We start from the raw sequence: 18,854 nt of genomic DNA on the forward strand, positions 1-18,854 counted from the left end.
TAAGCATATCATTCCTTTGCAGGTAAAGCAGTTGTTCCCGAGACAACTAATCAGCAGTCACACTGCTGTCAGCACCAGCTTTGCCTTGCCTTTGCTCTTTGACAATAGAAGTCTTTCTTCCCCTTGCTTCTCCCACATCCTCTTGTCCCAAAGAGTCATCGACTATCCCTTATTCCCTTCTATATGTGTTCCCTCAAGCACAAACACAGCCTCTCAGGTGAGAGGCTCCCAGTATATGCATGTCTCTATAACTACTCTGAAAAATCACTGGAAACCCTAGAAATCATATTCTTTGCAGGGAATAAACCAGCCCACACAGAGCAGCAGTGTCCTAGCTCAACACCCTAACAAATCCTACCACACAGCAATAAATATTATCAATACTTTAAGAAACCTCCTTCCAGAACACTCCCTAAGCATCAACATACATAGAGGTATATGTATATAACTATGCAAATACCAGATAATATTGGTCATTCTGTTCTGTACCTGCTTTTAAAAATTCAAAGCATACCATGAACAACTTTTCAGTCAAGAATTATATTGACAATTTTAATGGCATATGGCATTAACTTGAATTCAAATATTTGTTCTATTTTTTAAAGAGATTTTTCAGGCCAAAGCCTTCAGATTGACAGGCAATATGTCCTTTCTTACCCATGAGGTAAGTAATTCAAAGTAGGAGAAGGGGAAAACATTTTTGGTGATGTTTAGGTCCTGTTCTAAGGATTTTGCAATTATTGTTGTTATTATAATTATAATTATAATTATCATCATCATCATAATTTTGAGACAGAGTCTCGTTCTGTTACCAGGCTGAAGTGCAGTGGCACAATCACTGCTCACTGCAACCTCTGTCTCCTGGATTCAGCAGTCATATACTGTTCCTTCTATCATATTCTATATGTTAGTGGGAATTACTAAGTATAACCCACATTCAAGGGGAGGGGAATTAGGGTCCACCTTTTGAAGGGAGAAGTATCAAAGAATTTCTGGGCATATTTTAAAACCAGCCTGGGTTCAAGTGGTCCTCTCACCTCAGCCTCCCAAGTAGCTGAGACTATAGCACTGTGCTTGGCTAATTTTTGTATGTTTTCTAAAGACAGGGATTCACCATCTTGCCCAGTCTGGTCTTGAACTTCTGGCTCAAGCGATCCTCCCACCTTAGCCTCCCAAACTGCTGGAATTACAGGTGTGAGCCACTGTGCCTGGCCACTTTGCAATTATTATCTTGTATACTTCTCACTCAACACTACAAGATAGTGTGATGGTTTTAAAATACGTCCACAAATTCTTTGACACTCCCCTCTTCACAAGGAGGAGCCTAATTCCCCACTCATTGAATGTGGGTTATATTTAGTAGCTTCCCTCTAACGTATGGAATATGGTAGAAGGAACAGTACATGACTGCTGAGAATCAGTCATGAAAGTCATTGGAGCTTTCTTCTTGCTACTCCTCTCTTGCATGCTCTGAGGGTAATCTGCTGCCATATTGTAAGGAGAGATCCCCGTGGCAAGTATGGAGGACTCTTGACAACACCCATGTGAGTGAGCCATCTTGGAAGTGGATCCTCCAGCTGTAGTCAAGACTTCAGATGATTGTACCTGCAACCTATATCTTGACTGCAACCACATGACAGACCCTCAGACAGATAAGCCTTGTCCCAAATTCCTGACCACAGAAACTGTGAGATGATGAATGTTTATTGCTTTGACCCACTACATTTTGGGCTAATATGTTACACAGTGATGGATAACTAATACAACTAATTTCTGCTATCCACATTCGAAAGATTAGAAACCAAAGTACAGAAAAGCTAAGTGAATTGCCAAAGATCCCTCCATTGGAAAATGATTGAGACAGGATTCAAATACAAGAAGACTGATTACAGAATCTCTTCTCTTAACCATAGATTATGATGCTTTGTTTGCCATCTAGTCTGAAGCCCTATGGTTTGGGTTTCTGAAGTCATCTAGCTATGAAGACCCATGGCTGCTGGGAGAATCCTTTTTTTTTTTTTTTTTTTTTTTTTTTTTGAGACAGAGTCTCGCTCTGTTGCCAGGCTGGAGTGCAGTGGTGTGATCTTGGCTTACTACAACCTCCACTTCATGGGTTCAAGCAATTCTCCTGCGTCAGTCTCCCGAGTAGCTGGGACTACAGGCATGTGCCACCACACCCGGTTAATTTTTTGTATTTTTAGTAGAGACAGGGTTTCACCATGTTAGCCAGGCTGGTTTTGATCTCCTGACCTCGTGATCCACCCACCTTGGCCTCCCAAAGTGCTGGGATTACAGGCATGAGCCACCGAGCCCAGCCGAGAAGGCTATCTTATATGTGGCTTTGTCTCTGGAAGGCTGAGGATATACACAGACATCAAAGCAATGATCTTTGCTTTGCCTCCAGTTTACTATCATGAATCATGGATGAGCAACATTACAGGGAGCAGACTTTTTAGAGCACTAGACTTGGTTCAATTTCAGACCATTCCTTTATTCAGCAAATACTTGCTGAGTACAAAATTAAATAAGGCAGGGATCTTGTCCTGGATTTCCTTAGCAGCTGATAAGTCACCAAAGTACAGTGTAAATAGAGCTATAATCTGCATTAACACAGAGGAAGAACATCTAAAGCAGATAGTGCTGATGAGGTGGGAGTGATTTCCAGAGAGGGTTTCCTTCAGAAGAAGACAACTGAGTTGAGTTTCAAAAGATAAGTAGGAAGTAGTTAAAGAGGTGGGGTGGAGTTCTCAGGGAAGAGCAAATGTGGGCAGTCATAAAAAGAAATTGTCAGACATTGGGGTCTGGTATCTCAGGTAAAAATTTTAACCACTTTGGGGTTCGATTTCTTCTCCTGTAAAACAGAAATAAAATCACCTACTCCATCAGGTTGTGAAGGAAACACTTTGAAATCCAAAAATTTAAGGTTAATGTTTATTATTCTATGCCTTGAAATATTTTGGTAAGAAAGAACAACCAAGGTTCGGCAGCTCTGTTGTATCAGTGGCATGGCATTGAATTTACTGTACCAGATGCACACACTCCCTTGACTAGGTCCACTCCAATTTTAATTTCAGTTCTATATCTGGGATCAACTCCTTAAATCTAAGCTGCATGATCCTGAGCTGGTTAAATTATCAATTTTGAGATATACTTTCCACATCTATAATACTGAGATGAAATACATATATGTATATTTTATATATATTATATTATATATTATAGATATTGTATATAATATATAATCTATAATATATATTATATTACATAATATATAATATCTATAATATATATTATATATAATATATATAATATTGAGATGAAATACATATATATATTTTTTATATATCAGCAGCAGCCGATCCATCAATAACTGTTAACTTTCTATTTACTGACTCTTGGTCAGTTCTAGGTTGTTTTTAAGGGAAGCTGGCTGGGTTAGGTTAGGGTTACAGTTATAGTGGCATTAGACTGTTGGCTAAAGAAAACCTGAAGCACTGAATGAAGATCATAGTCTAGTGGGTTTGAAGAAGAAAAAGATGGAAAAAGGGATTCTTCTTTTCTTAGTGTGAACAGGTTTGTGGGGGAAATTGGATAAGTGCTAGCCTGGGAGAGGTCAAAGGATGTGTGGGCTAAAAATATGGCAGAACAAGAGGGTACTTGTCAAGATAGTATGTCCAATCTTGGGGTATTTGGGGATAGGCTAAAGACTATAACTAAAGAAATGACTGACAGGAAGTTGATCTATGGAGATGCAGGAATTGCTGGAAATTCTAGCCAAAGCATTAAGACAAGAAAAAGAAATGAAAGGTATAAGCAGAATCAGGAGTGACAGGGTAAGTTTTCAGCTTCAGGAGAGGGGACCATGGGCCAGGAATAATCCTGCTGATGGATGTTTTCATGGGCTAAATCAAGGGCTGGAAAACTACATCCTGAGTTCCAAATCTGGTAAGCCATCTGTTTTTGTAAATGAAATTTTATTGGAACACAGCCACATCTACTTATTTATGTCATGTCTGTGGCTGCTTCTGCATTATAACAGTAGAGCTGAAAAGTGGTGACAAACACCATATGGTCTACAAAGCCGAAAATATTTGCCATCTGGCTCTTTACAGAAAAGTTTGCCAGCCCATGTACTAGATAAATAACGAATTAATGAAATGCATGGTTAGAGCAAGAAAACTATGTGGGAGGCTTGATAGCCATCTCTATTTATTTGAAGAATTGAGATGAGGAAATGGGCTCATCTCATATTGTTTCAAAAGGTAGGATCAGGGCTAAGACATGAATTATAAGGGAAGTAAGCTTTGGATCAGTCCAATAAAGAATTCCCTAACTTTTAGAGCTTTTCAACAAAGGATGAGCTATCTTGGATGATGATCTTCTTTCAGTTACTGATAGATTTAAACAAAGGCACATTATTCAGCATCAGGGATGCTCAATATATGCCGAACAAATAAACAGAGAGAATTTAGAATGACAGAGTGAAAATGGATGACTGTCTACCCAGGGTAATTATAAAAACAATGACCTAATACTGAGCATGTATTATCTATCAGGTATGTTCTAAGCACAGAGTACGTATTATCTCATTTAATCTTTACAACAACATTATCAGTAGGGTGGTGGAGACTCCTAATTTCCCTCCAAAATCTGTTCTTATTCCCTCAGTAGTAGAACCCCTGAATTTGACCTAAGCATATGGATATTTCTTTATCAGCCTTCTTTGCAGCTAGATGTGGCCATGGGACTAAGTTACAGCTGATGAGATATACGCAAAGTGGTTTGCAATTTCTGGAAAGAATGCTTGAAGGAACAGAGTGTGACCTTTTCCTGCCCCTCTTTCTTCTGCTGCTGGTTGGAAGAAAGGCATGATGGCCAGAGCTGAAGCAGCCATCTTAGGTTGTAAGGTGAACATGAGAATGAATGTCACGCATAGAAAAAAAAAACAAGATAGAAACCTGACTGCCTGTTTTCGGGATTTAGGGGAGGGAAAAATAAAATTCTATCTTGTTTAAGCCACCATTGTCTTGGGTTTTCTGTCACTTACATCCAAATATTTTCCTAACTAAAACTAAAAAGGTGGGGATGGTACTATTATCATACCTATTTTATGAATAAGGCTCCGAATGCTTTAATGACTTGTCCAAGAGTGCAGAAGAGTGACATAACAAGAAACCTCTATAGAAAATTCCTGCATTGGTGGGAAAGTTATATTCACTAATTCCTAGAAAATTTCCAATTTTATCCTCTTAAGCCAGATGGAATTCTAAAGAATAGGTAAGTTAGAAAAATATGAAATACAAGCATATTATAGATGTTTAAAGGAGGTGTGGCTTAACAATAACAAAAACTAATTTGTCAGTCAACTGTCTATTGGTTAAGTGCCTGTTGAATTCCATACAGTTTAGAAGGTAAGATGGCTATGAACCAAGAGATCAGTAAAGTCTAATGATAGGGTATTTGAGCTGGGATTTTATAGTAAAGTAGTAATTACCTGTATCCATGGAAAGGAAAAGAGACTTTAGATAAAGGGAATGATGTAACAAAAGATAAAGTAGGAAAACACAATGCATAACCATGAATTCATCTGAAGTCCTCAGAAGAACATTTCATCCAATCAAAGACAGTAAAGTTACTCAGTAATTTCACCATCATGGAAAAGATATACTAAAGTAACTGCCAAAGCTGGTAATAGAATTTAATATCCCTATTTGCTTCTTTAGAGTTTTATAGATTCCCTTTGAGTATCTGTATATAACAATCAACCAACCATTGGTCAGTTATTTTCTTATACATTCTCGTCTCCAAGGCCCACTCAGCAAACAGATTAAAGAAAATATTTTGCCTAAACAATCCTTTCCTCCCTTTTCCCTTATCACGTGCACATGGTGCACATGGATTTAAGTTTGTATACACCCACATGCAAACCCTACATAATATGAGTCAGTCTTCACTTTTTCTTCTCCTGAATATCTGCTGCTCCACTCCCTCCTGACCTCCTTTCTCTGAACTATTATGATGAAAATTCCATAACTCACAAGGAAACAAACCTCTTAAAACATTCCCTAAAGGCACTGGTGTACTCATCTGAGTTCTTTTCCAAGACCACAAAGATTTAACCCTTTGGGCCTTTAACTCCCTTTATTAGAAAAGTTTCTGAATCTGGAATGTGAGGCTTCAGACCCAGAAAACCCAGATACCCTAATCTTTATACTTTATGTATATTAGATATCAGGAGTTGACTAATAAGTAGATGAGAAGGCTAAACAAATATTTTTGAACTAATACATTGACAAGGCTGCCAATACAGTAAAATGGAAGATCACAAAAATGTTTGTCCATAACAGGTTAATTCCCAATTGCAAAACTCACTAGGAAAGGAAATCTTCCCTGTAAAGACAGTCTCTAATCAGCATGCAAATCATCATATCTCTCCCAGAAATATGGGTCATTGATGTTAGTAGAATGTAACTTTAAGCCAAGAGTGGAAGTGGATAGAATTGTGATGTTGTGATGCTCATAGGACTCCCTCTCCTTCGTTGTATAACAATGTCAAGATTCTGGAATTATGTGTGTGTGCAGGCATGCACAAACACACACAGATGCACATCTTTGATGATATGAAGAGAGAAAAGTGGGCAACAGAAGATTTTAGATGGCACTAGACCCACCAAAAGTCAATTCTAGTCTATTTTTTCCAGCTTCATCTCTGGCCAATCCCCAAAGAAAAGTTAAGTAGTCACATTGGATTTTGTGCAATTTATTGAATCAGCCTAGCACTTAATGCCTCTGTGCATTTCCCTTCCCACTATTTTCTAACTCTGTTGACTCCATCATTCAGCTTAAATGCCATCTTTGTTCTGCAGCCCTCCCTGACACCTACCTGTCCGCATTAATTGCTATCATCTGTTTCCTGTAGCTCTTCCTACCTTCCACCACCACATCACGACATGGCACATTATTTTGTAACTATTGATTATATAGGGCCCCCTTATGGATTGAGAGCCCCTGAAGAATACACATCTTTAAAATGAAAGAGTTTTATAAATACACTACACTTTACACTTTACATTTCCAGCATAGTACCAAGACATATAGTTAGTCTCAATAAACATTTGACCCTCTGCTTTCCTTCCATGGCTATATGAGCCCAATCCTTGACCAGTAAGATCTGGATTACTTAAGGCCTTCAAGTCTCTGCAACTAACTTCCTCCTGTTTGAATCCATTCCATATAATTTTCAGAAAAATCTTCTCCAAACACTATTTTCATCACATCACTTTACCTGAGAAGGAACAGAGTTCCATATTATCTAGTGTGATAAATCCAAACCATTTACCTTGATCAGTAAGAAAATCAATTTCTTAAAAAGAAGGGGGACCTATACAGACTCTGATAAGATTGGCTTAAATCAGTATATCAATTTTGGGAAAAATAACATCTTAACTATATTGAGGCTTCTACTCTATAATATAGTTAGCCAGTGCTAGTATACTTTCTGCTATCTTTCTCATAGATTTACATATATATTTTTATATATGCAAAGGAAAACATATATGCATATATACACATAGACATAGGAATACACACACATACATATGCATATATGCATATCTTAATTTACCTAAGCAATGTTTTTTATTTATCTGTATAGAGGTCTACACATCTTTTAAGTTTGTTCCTATTCCTAAATATTTTATGTTAGTGGTGGTCTTGTAAATAAAATTATCTTAAATGTTATTTTTCAGTTGTTTGTTGCTAATGCACAGAAATACAATTGTTGTTTATAGACATCATAAATTGTATCCTTGTTAAATTCAATTATCACTTCTAGCAAATATTTTTTAGGTGACTTAAAATTTTCTACATAGACAATCATCTCATCTTCATATAAAGTTGTACTTCTTTCTTTCCAAAGGTATTATCTTTTATTTTTCTTGCCTTACTCTAGTAGCTAGAATCTTCAATTATGATGCCAAGTACTAAGAGCATACATCTTTACTTTGTTCTCATTCATATGGGGAAAATATTCAATACATCACTATTTAATATATTAGCTGTAAGTGTCTTAATAAATGCCCTTTACTAAACTGAAGTCGCTGAAAATTTTTATCACAAATGAGGATTTCCCAATATTCTTCTGCATTTAGTGAGATACTATGATTTTTCCTCTTTTAATAGGTTAACATCATGAACTATATCAACTAATTTTTCAAATTGAAAAATCTTGAAACAATCTAGCAAATTTGTGGAAAACATAAAGGCTTTAGAATAGTCAGAATAATTTTTAGAAGAGAGAAAAATTGGAGAAGTTAACCTACCAGCAGACAAATAAATAACTTGTAGTATATTCATAAAACTAAATTCTACTCAGCAATAAAAGGAATGATTTCCATTATGTAACAAACATGGATGAATCTCAAAAACATCACATTGCATGAAAGAAGCCAGATACTGAATGCACCCATTTATTTGAAGTTCAGACCTGTGCTGTCTAATGCTGTCGGCACTAATTTCAAGATACTACAAAGCTACAATAATCTTGACAATGTGATACTGGCATAAGGATAGAAATTCATATCAATGAAATAGAATATAGTCTAGAAATAGATTTACATATATATGGTCAACTGAGTTGTCAACAAAGGTGCAAATGTAATTCAATGGGGAAAGGGCAGTCAATAAATGGTGCTGGATTCAAATAAAAACAGAAATGAACATCAACCCCCATGTCATACTATGCACAAATATTAATTCATAACAGATTATAGGCCAGAATATAAAATATAAAACAACAAAAATTTCTAGAAGGAAACAGAAAAAATATTCAAGACCTTGGGATACAGAAAATTTTCTTAAGACACTAAAAGCACTAACCATTAAAAAACACAATAAAATGAACTTAATCAAAATTTAAAACTTCTGGTCTTCAAAAAAAAAAAAAAAAACATTAAGAAGGAAAAAGACACAGACTGGGAGAAAATATTCACAGTACACATACCTAAAAAGGTTCTTGCATTTGTACATATAAGAAACTGTTATTGGCCAGGTGCAATGGCTCATGCCTGTAATCTCATCACTTTGGGAGACTGAGATGAGTAGATCACTTGAGGCCAGGAGTTCAAGACCAGCCTGGCCAACACAGCAAAACCTCATCTCTACTAAAAATACAAAAAATTAGTGGGGTATGGTGGTGCACACCTGTAATCCCAGCTACTCGGGAGGCTGAGGCACAAGAATCACCTGAAGCCAGGAGGTGGAACCTGCAGTGAGCCAAGATTATGCCACCGTACCCCAGTGTGGGTAACAGAGTGAGACTGTCTCAAAAACAGAAACAAAACAACAATAAAAAAACTATAACTGCTCAATAATAAGCAAACAACTCAAGTTTTTAAGAAATGTGCAGAAGACTTGAACAGACATTTCCCACAAAATAATAAATGCAAATAGCTTACAAGCATATTGTGATGGATCAACAAAACTTCTGCATGGAAAAAAAAATGAACCTCAACCCCTATCTCACACCACACACAATAATTAACTCAAAATAGATAATAGCCCAACACATAAAAGCTAAAATTATAAAACTTCTAAAAGAAAACATAAGAGAAAATTTTCACAGTATTGGAGTAAACAGAAACTTCTTAGGCTGAATACACACCACAGAAGAAAAAAACAGTAAACTGAATTAATCAAAATTAAAAACATCTCCTCTTCAAAAGGCAAGCCACAGAATGATAAAAAAAAATTTGTAATACAAACATCTAACAAGGGATTTACATCCAGAATACACAAAGAATCTCTATAAATCATATGAAGACAAATTACTGTATTTTTAAAAATGGGCAAAGGTTTGAATAAGCACTTTATTGAGGAAGAAGTACAAATGGTCTACAAGTACTCGAAAAGATATTCAATATCACTAGTCACCAGGGAAATAGCACAATGAGATGGTACTTCACACCCACTAGACTAGCTAAAATTAAAATGACCAGCCATACCAAAGTTGGTAAAAACAGGGAGCAACTGCAACATTGCTGGTCAGAATATAAAGTGGTACAGCCACTTTGGAAAACATTTTGGCAGTTTCTTACAAAGTAAGCATATACTTAAATACATTTTACAATCCAAAAACTCTACTCTTAGAAGAAAAGTAAAAGCATACATCCATAAGCAGACTTGTACAAAAATGTTTACAGCAACTTTATTCACAATAGCCTCAAACTGAGAACAATCCAAAAGTCTACCAGCAGACAAATAAATAACTCGTAGTATATTCATAAAACTAAATTCTACTCAGCAATAAAAGGAATGATTTCCATTATGTAACAAACATGGATGAATCTCAAAAACATCACATTGCATGAAAGAAGCCAGACACTGAATGCATCCATGTATTTGAAGTTTAGACCTGTGCTGTCTAATACTGTAGGCACTAGCCACATGCAGTTATTTAAATTTAAATTAAGTAAAATTAAGTAGAATTTTAAAATTCAGTTCTTCCATTTGTGCTAGCCACATTTCAAGTGTTCTAAGAGTCACATGTGGCTAGTGGCAAACATAATGGACAGCGTAGACATACAGAACATTTCCATCGTCGCATAAAGTTCTATGGGATAGTGCTGCTCTAAAACATGCAAAATCAAGCTATGGAGATACAATTGGATCAGTTATTGCTGGAAGCAGGGTGGGTGATGAGGAGGGTGGACTGGAAAAACTGTAACATATCCCAAAGCCACTTTTTGAGAAATATTGGAAATGTTCTCTCTTGATTGAGGTGGTGGCTATACAGATGTATACTTTACTGCCCATATCATATCAACTTTTCAACTGGACCACAGGCTGCATTTCAATCCCACTTGCTCCTTTAGCTGGGCACCTCTGAGCAGCAAACAACCTTCTCAACTGTACAGATCTGATGCTGAAAATCTCAAATGAATACATAGCACCGGGATGGCAGAATCAATCTGTCTGGGTTCATATCCTGCCTTCACCACTTAACAGGTTTATCTTAGACAACTCAACCTTGCTGAGGCTTAGTTTTCATATCTGTAAAATGGGGGAAAATAATAGTTTCTCATGTAATTCTCATAATGATCCTATGAAATAGCAGTCTCTCGAAAAGTAGTACCTTTTATTCTTATCATTACAAAAACCTCTCCAGAGTCATCAAATATTATTTCCTGATATAGGACTATGTCCATTTCTTTTAAATCACCCCTTCAGCACTATAATAATAAAGACTCAAATATCTGTACACTTACTGTTTTGTGTAGGATATTATTGTATGTTATATGTGATCATTTTCCTTATCTCATCCAGTGCAGGCAGCTAAATGATTCTTAAAATTTCTACAAGTTTACTGGTTGCTTAGCACATGAGAAAGGTACCAGATGAGTTCACAAGAAGAGAAAGACAGAATCCCTCCCATAAGGAAATGATTACTTACTACAGAGTCATAAAGAAAAAAATTAGGATATGAACTAATACCACAAAATATTCAATAGTATAGTTCAGGTAGTGAAAAAGTGAGAGAATCATTCAATTATAAGCATACTAATTGTGCAACAGATCAAAAGTGCAGATACAGATGGTAGAAATCAGCATGAACTCAAGTCATCAGTGAAGACTTTCCAGAGAATGTCATAGTCTGTAGAAGAGGACCTGCCCTAGGAAGTAAAGTCAGGAGAAAACAGAACAGAGAGGGAATCACAGTCATTTATTGGAACTGGGATGGAAGGTCGTGGGTTGGCCTTGCCCTCTGTTTAGCAAGGGCAGAGTAGCCTCTGTCAGCAAAAGCAGTAGAACTATCCTGGGCAAGCCCAGGAAAGTTCTCATAGCAGGTCAAAGTAGGATAGCACATTTCGGAAGCCTGGCAACGAGGGGGAAAAGAAAAGTGGGAAGGGCCCTGAGGTGCTTCCTTGAAGACATTGCATGACACATCCATGCATCAAAAATACAACAAGCTTCCTCAAGCAGCCAGTTGCCTCCGATTAGCTGGGGTAACTCAAGCTTGTATTATAAGAAATTTTAAATTAATTGACAGGAAACATCAACACACCTGTTTGCTAAATGTTTTTCCAAACCAGCACTCTACAAGTCTTCCTTAATTAAAGTAATTGTCTTCAAAAGAATTAAAAACTCATAAGATAAAAACTCACTCTGGACGAGATAAACATAATAGAACCACTCTACCACCCTCACACATTCTTACATTACAGTCTCTCGGTAAAATGATCCTGATTTAATCAAAAGAAGATATGATTCAGCTTCTGCAACTCTTTTCTTCAGGCTGTGCCTCCTGTCTGGATCCCCTGTCTGATGATCCCCTCATATCTGGATCCCCTACATCTGATGTCTAGCCTACATTTTATCATTACACCAAGCAAAACATTTTCCAGACTAAATAACTCTCCAGTCTCACAGAGATTCCCCCACAAAGCCGTAGCAGATGGGAAGCATTTTAAATCCACACACTTAATGTATAAGTATTATGTCATATAAGATGGTGATTTCTAGCCATTTTCTTTTTCATATTTGTATTATAATCAACACCGACACCAATTGAAGGCTTTCAGTGGCCCTCAAGTTAACGAGCTTAAAAACTATTCCTGCTGCTCACAGATGCCCATCAATGACATCAAATTCTGGGTGGATGCCCAAGGCAACAGCTGACTCAAACACTTGATGTCATTCTAATGGCTTGTTTTGGATAGAGTTAAAAATGCAAATAGAATACCTCGTTAAAACTCAAAGTTCATTTTAGCTGTGCCTCTGATTTACCACTGAGAATTCATCATCCAAAGGAAAGACACAATATTACTCACACATCTTACCTAATTGATAAGAAAAAATGAAGCAAACAAGTTTCAGCATTAGTTTTTGTTTTTTAAAGTGTTTAATCTGCAGGCCAATACTGTAGCACTTTTGCTATTTTTCTGGATGGTGTAACCCCAAATAAAACAGACACAACTGTTTTCAGAGTCCACAATCTGAAGCAAGAAGGGTGGCTCTGACTTGTCCCCTACCAGCCTTCAGGCCATTTCTGAGGCTCTGAAGGGGGCTGAGGGTGGGGCTACCCAGGAAGGTGGAGGGAAATGCAGGTGTAAGGGATGAAGCAAATTCCAGGACCTGAATGGTGTGGGCTCCTCAGCAAATCAACTGCATCACAGAACACGGGTAGTATTAGACTTGACTAAGCATAGGACACATGTTAAGTATAGTTCATTTTTTTATATCATTATGTCATCATTTCAAATATCCGTTGTGATTTTATGGGTACCAGGGATTAAAAAAACAAAGCAAGCTTTGGCCAAAGTGCTGTACCACATTCTACACTAACTTCTTAACAAATAAAACATGCTATTATATATTTTTCTGATTATAAAAGCAATACATACTTACACATTTACTGAGGAAAATTTGAGAAAAGGGCTGATAAACAGAAGAAATGATACCATCAGTAAATTCTAATTTTGTTATAACTTCCTTCCAGCTTTTTCCCCATGAGCATAGATCTTTTACAGAATTGAAATTATACTAGATACTGTTTTTATCCTGCTTTATTAAACAAAACACAGGTTAAGCGTCCCTAACTTGCAAACCTGAAATCCAAAAATGCTTACAAATCTGAAACTTTTTGAGTGCTGACATGACACCACAAGTGGAAAATTCCATACTTGATATCATGTTACAGTCAGAGTCAAACTGCAGTCAAAACTTTGCTTTATGCACAAAATTATTCAGAATATTATATAGAATTACCTTTAGACTATACATATAAGGTATGTATGAAACAGAAATGAATTTAATGTTTTAGGTCCTATCCCCAAGATAGCTCATTATGTAAAATGCAAATATTCCAAAACACAAAAACGTCCAAAATCCGAAACACTTCTGGTCCCAGGTATTTCAGATAAGGGACACTCAACCTAGTAATATTGTCTAAATATAATAATATATAATGATATTATGCTGCCTAAAGGAATAATTTTTGGACATAATAAAACCTACATAAATAGCAGCAATCTTTTTCCCAAAGTTCTAAATGTTATGTTTTAAAAGGAGGTGATCATGGAAAATCATACTGCCTTGCCCCTTGAAACCACACATACTCTCACCTGTTTTATGTATTTGTAAACTCATCCTTGGACATATAGTGGCTTCCAGCTTGCTCAATGTTTCCTCTAACAGCTGATCAACCAACGAGTATGATTCATTCACTCATTCAACAAATAAATTTTAACACCTACTATGTGGTAGGCACCAAGTAAAAATGGCCCATAAAACTACTCTAATTGGCCTAATTGATATTTATCAAAGGGAAATTTACTAGAGTTAGGTGATAGTTTATATTTCATTCAGCCAAATAGAGCTGGGTTTGAGGCTGCTCTGATCAACACTAGCCTCTCCAATCCACTAGTCTGACACTCATTTCAGTCAGGGTGCACTAGCCCCCTATTCCCTGAACCTGGCCTATTCATTCCCTTTTCTGAGTCCTGTTTATCATTGCCAAGGCCCCATTGCCTTCCTTTCTGCTGAGCCACGTTCTATTCAGGAAGCTTTTCTGACCAGCGTCTATAAGCCTCACTCTCAAACGACTGGGGCACGAATTATCCAGAATATTCTTTAAACAACCCTGACTGCCCTGTTCCCAGTGGGTCTGTGCTAAGGATCTGGTTCAGGCACCAATCCTTCGTTTTCTTTATTATTTCCCACAGCTAAACAATAGATGCAATGCATACTACTAGTCCCTTAATGATTCATCTCAGGAACTTCTCTATCTGAATCCAACTCTGAAAAGATTTTTCAAGAAAAGCATTCTACCCTTTCAGTTGCTACTGCCATTTTTTGTCTATCCTAATAACCTTGGTTGCTTTCCTGCACTGGATGACAGCTAAGATAAAGCAACTTTGAGGTAGTAAAATTTGATTCACTTTACCCATAACTCCTCAGGAAAACATAACTACCTTGCACACAGCAGCCCCTATACTATATTAAGACCTCTGTTTGACTCCATGCCCTGTTTTGAGCACCTCGTGTGTATAATTTTATTCAATCTTCACAGGAACTGCAGTGAGGTATGTACCAAGATGACAATTTCCAATTTAGAGATAAGAAAACTGAGGTTTTGAGAGATTAAGTCATACAGTGAGCCACTGGTGAAGTGAAGATTCAAATCCAGGCAGCTGCTTCCCCATACAAGCCTTTTCTGTGAGTTAACCCATCCACCCTGGCTAATAGTCTTCCTCACTTTTTCTTCCCATGAGGTTGAGGCTAGTGATTCTCGCATTTATATCAGCATCAGAATCATGGCAGGGACTTGGTAAAACTATCCTTACTAGGGTGGAACCCAAGAGATTTTGATTCAGGAAGGGGACGAGAGATCTGCATTTTTAGCAGGCACCTCTCCTATCACCACATTGCTAGGTGATTCTTGTCTTCAGCGTATACTTAAAGATATTGCATTGAGCATAAGAGGATCCTACACATCAGAGCAGAGGCTTTTATAAAATTTCCTAATTACCCATGATCCATCGGGGCTTTAAAAATGACAGGAAGTTATTGTTTAATGGGTATGGAGCTTCAGCTTAGGATGATGAGAAAGCTTGGGAGAGAGGCAATGGTGACAATTGCAAAACAATGTGAATGTACTTAATGCCACGGAACTGTACACTTTATTTTTTATTTTTTAGAGACATGATCTCATTCAGCTGGGACTACAGACATGCACCACCACACCCAGCTAATATTTTTTTTTAATTTCTTTTTTTTTTTTTTTAGAGACAGGATTTCTCTACGTTGCTCAGGTTGGTCTTAAACTCTTGGCCTCAAGCAATCCTCCTGCCTCAGCCTCCCAAAGTGCTGAGATTACAGGCTTGAGCCACTCCACCTGACCTGTACACTTTAAAATGGTTAAGATGATCCATTTTGTTACGTATATTTTACCACAATTTCTAAGATGGCAGGATCCTAACCTCTCAGCTGCCTTAGGGAAGGTGTCTCTGACACCCCCTCCTGTTGACCCAGAGAGAAGTGAAGTTTAATCCTGAGGGACCACTTGAGAAAGGGACTACTAAAAGGCAAAAGGTCAAGCACAGTTGGCTCTGTGTGGTCCTTCTTCAGTTTTGAGCTGGCTGTGTACACTCAGGTTGAGGGGACAGGGCTGTGCTTGAACGAGTTGCCAAGATACTGCATCACGCCTCATCCCCTGCCTGCCCACCATGAAACAAACCAATGTCCAGTCCCTAACATAACCCATAGATGTCCACGGATACGGGACAGAGGGAATGGAGGAGCCCAAAGGATGGTAGGGAAAGAGCCCTCTTCAGGTTTCCAGTCAGCTCCCCCGGGGATCATTTACTAGTACTTCAGGCCATTCTGATTTCAGCTCAAATATCATCTCCTTAGAAAGGCTTTGCCTGCTTGAAAGCAGCCTCTCCTCCACACCCATTACTTTCTATAATATTACTCTGCCTGGTTGTCGTTTGAGCATGCACCACCACTGGAAATACTTATTACTTATTTCCACACCAGTAACTTGTTTCCCTCCCCGGACTAGAACCAGAACTTTCTGAGAGCTGAGAATGTGCTACTTGTGTTTACTGCCCATTCTCAAGGCCTCACTTGAGACATAGTGGGAACCCAATAAGTATTTGTAGAATAAATAAATGAATCAGTCTCATTTGTTTCCTTTTGTATAAAGGGTTCTTTCTACCTCACAAGGTGATTTCTAGGAAGGGTCAAATGAGATCAGATACGCCAAAGTGTTGCAAAAGGAAAGGTGTCACATACATGGTAGGGTTATTATTGTGCTTGGCACAGAGTGGGGCGGTTCACAAAACCCTGAGTGCCTTACAAGGCCTCCTTCTGTGACCTTGGCATAGTGATGTGCTCCCTCCTCCCTTCTCCACTCCTCTTAGGTGGAGATTTGTCTGGCATCTGAAAATGACAGTGCTCCACTCTGCAGACCATCCAAACAGAATGCAACCAAATTATTACAAGGTGAGGCCTCTCAGAGAGTTTTCTCACTAAGGGGCTCAAATAACAAGATGATACTTATGAAGTCAGGGATCTGCCAGGAGGGCAAACTTACGGGAAGAACACAAAGATGCTTCCTGCCTTGGGTTAGTTGGGCTACACAAGTATGAAATGAGTGAGTTGCTAGTATATTGCAGGTCCTGGGCTCAGTCCCAAGGATAGAAAGAGAGGTGACTGAGATTGTCACAGTGCAGTGGGGGAGACAGTTACTAAACAGAAAACTCAAAATCAGTGTGGTAAATATGGCCTACACTAGTCAACGAAGGCTTTCTAGAGTGATTGATGCCTAAATGAATTTAAAGTATAAAGGATAGGGGAAAGAGGGGTTGGGGAAGAGTGAGTGGCCAAGGTAAGACACAGAATAGAAAGACTACACAGAGTTTAGGGAGTTCCAAGTAGTGGCAGCTTTGGGTATTTATTGCTGGAGTATCTAGTGTGTTGTGAAAAGGCTGGGGTGCAGGGGAGGGAAGGGGACCAGAAGATGTACCTGGAGAGGTGGGCAGCAGCCACTCTCCCACTTTGGGCTAACTGCAGCACCTTTGTCAGCACTGATGCAGCTGCTGCGCTGCCCTGCCCTGCCAGGTGATGAGGAAGCTGCACTGTCCAGGGTGAGACTGCCTGATGCACAACTTCTCAGGCAATCATGAATTAGTGACGTGGCCAATGTTTTCCAGCATGTGAGGCTGGGAATTCCTTCCCTTGATACCTCTCTCCAGTTTCCCTAAGCCTCACCCCTCCAAACTCAAGTCCTCCCTGTTTGAGCACAGGGAAGTCTAGTTTATCTTTTGAGTGTCACCTGTTTCTACTCCCAGCCAAGCTTGACTTGCCCTATTGGCTACTGGACCAATGAACGGGCTCATCCTGGGCAGAATTCTATAGGCATATGACTGAAACTAGAGGCATCAAAAGATAAACCAGAGTTCCCTGTGCTGCAAACAGGAGGCCTTGAGTCTGGAGGGGGTGAGACCTGGGGAACTGGAGAAAGGTATCAAGGGAAGAAATTCCCAGGCTCACATGCTGGAAAACACTGGCCATGTCACTGATTCACAGTTGCCTAGGAAGTTGTGCACCAGGCAGTCTCACCCTGGGATGGTGCAGCTTCCTCAGCACCTGGCAGGGCAGCTGATACATGAGTGCTGACAGAGAGGTGCTGCAGTTAGCCCAACATGGAAACTCTTCTGAGCCCTGAGTGAAGGCAGCAGAAATGAACAGAAGGAGTAGATCCCTGGGGTTTTAGTAAAATGCTTATGCCCAAAATTAGCTCACCTGGTATGATATGATTCAGCGTATGAAAGGCAGGAAAACCAGAGGGAGAGAGGGAGAGAAGAGAGAGAAGAGGGCCCTTCCATTTCTTTTCCCTGCTTTCATTAACACTGGAGCTGCCTCAATCCCATGCACTTAAAAAAAAGAAATGAAGAGGCTAACAGTTGCTCACCTGGGGTTATATTTTCAGGGGCTGCCAAATAAGAATTGTAAACTTTGTATATTCATTTGGATAATATTTGTAAAAAGAATTATCCAAATAATTCAAATAATGTTTTCAAATCCAACCCACTCCTCCCCAAATCAATCACTCCAGCTTTGGTCAGGACCTGGGGACAGAGGTGAAAATCCTTATCTCATTAGCACACTCACTTTTCCCATTCCTCCCTATAGCCTCCAGCTCTTCCAGCTTAATGGCACTGAGAGGGTCCTGTTGTAGTTAAGCACAGCAAGTGGCTTCCCTGTCATAAGAGATGATATGGTTTGGATGTTTGTCCCCTCCAAATCTCATGTTGAAATGTGACCTCCAATGTTGGAGGTGGGGCGGTCTA

The 18,854-nt window shown here is 38.6% G+C and overlaps 1 protein-coding gene across 1 annotated transcript in view; it reads right to left on the bottom strand.

Annotated features, from left to right (window-relative positions):
* The window catches only part of PLCE1 (phospholipase C epsilon 1), a 348,163-nt gene that overhangs the window by 311,365 nt on the left and 17,944 nt on the right, over nucleotides 1-18,854 (bottom strand). The gene's annotated exons all lie outside the window — the stretch shown is intronic.

The sequence above is a fragment of the Piliocolobus tephrosceles genome, chromosome 9 (genome assembly GCF_002776525.5).
Source record: "Piliocolobus tephrosceles isolate RC106 chromosome 9, ASM277652v3, whole genome shotgun sequence".
NCBI lineage: Eukaryota > Metazoa > Chordata > Mammalia > Primates > Cercopithecidae > Piliocolobus > Piliocolobus tephrosceles.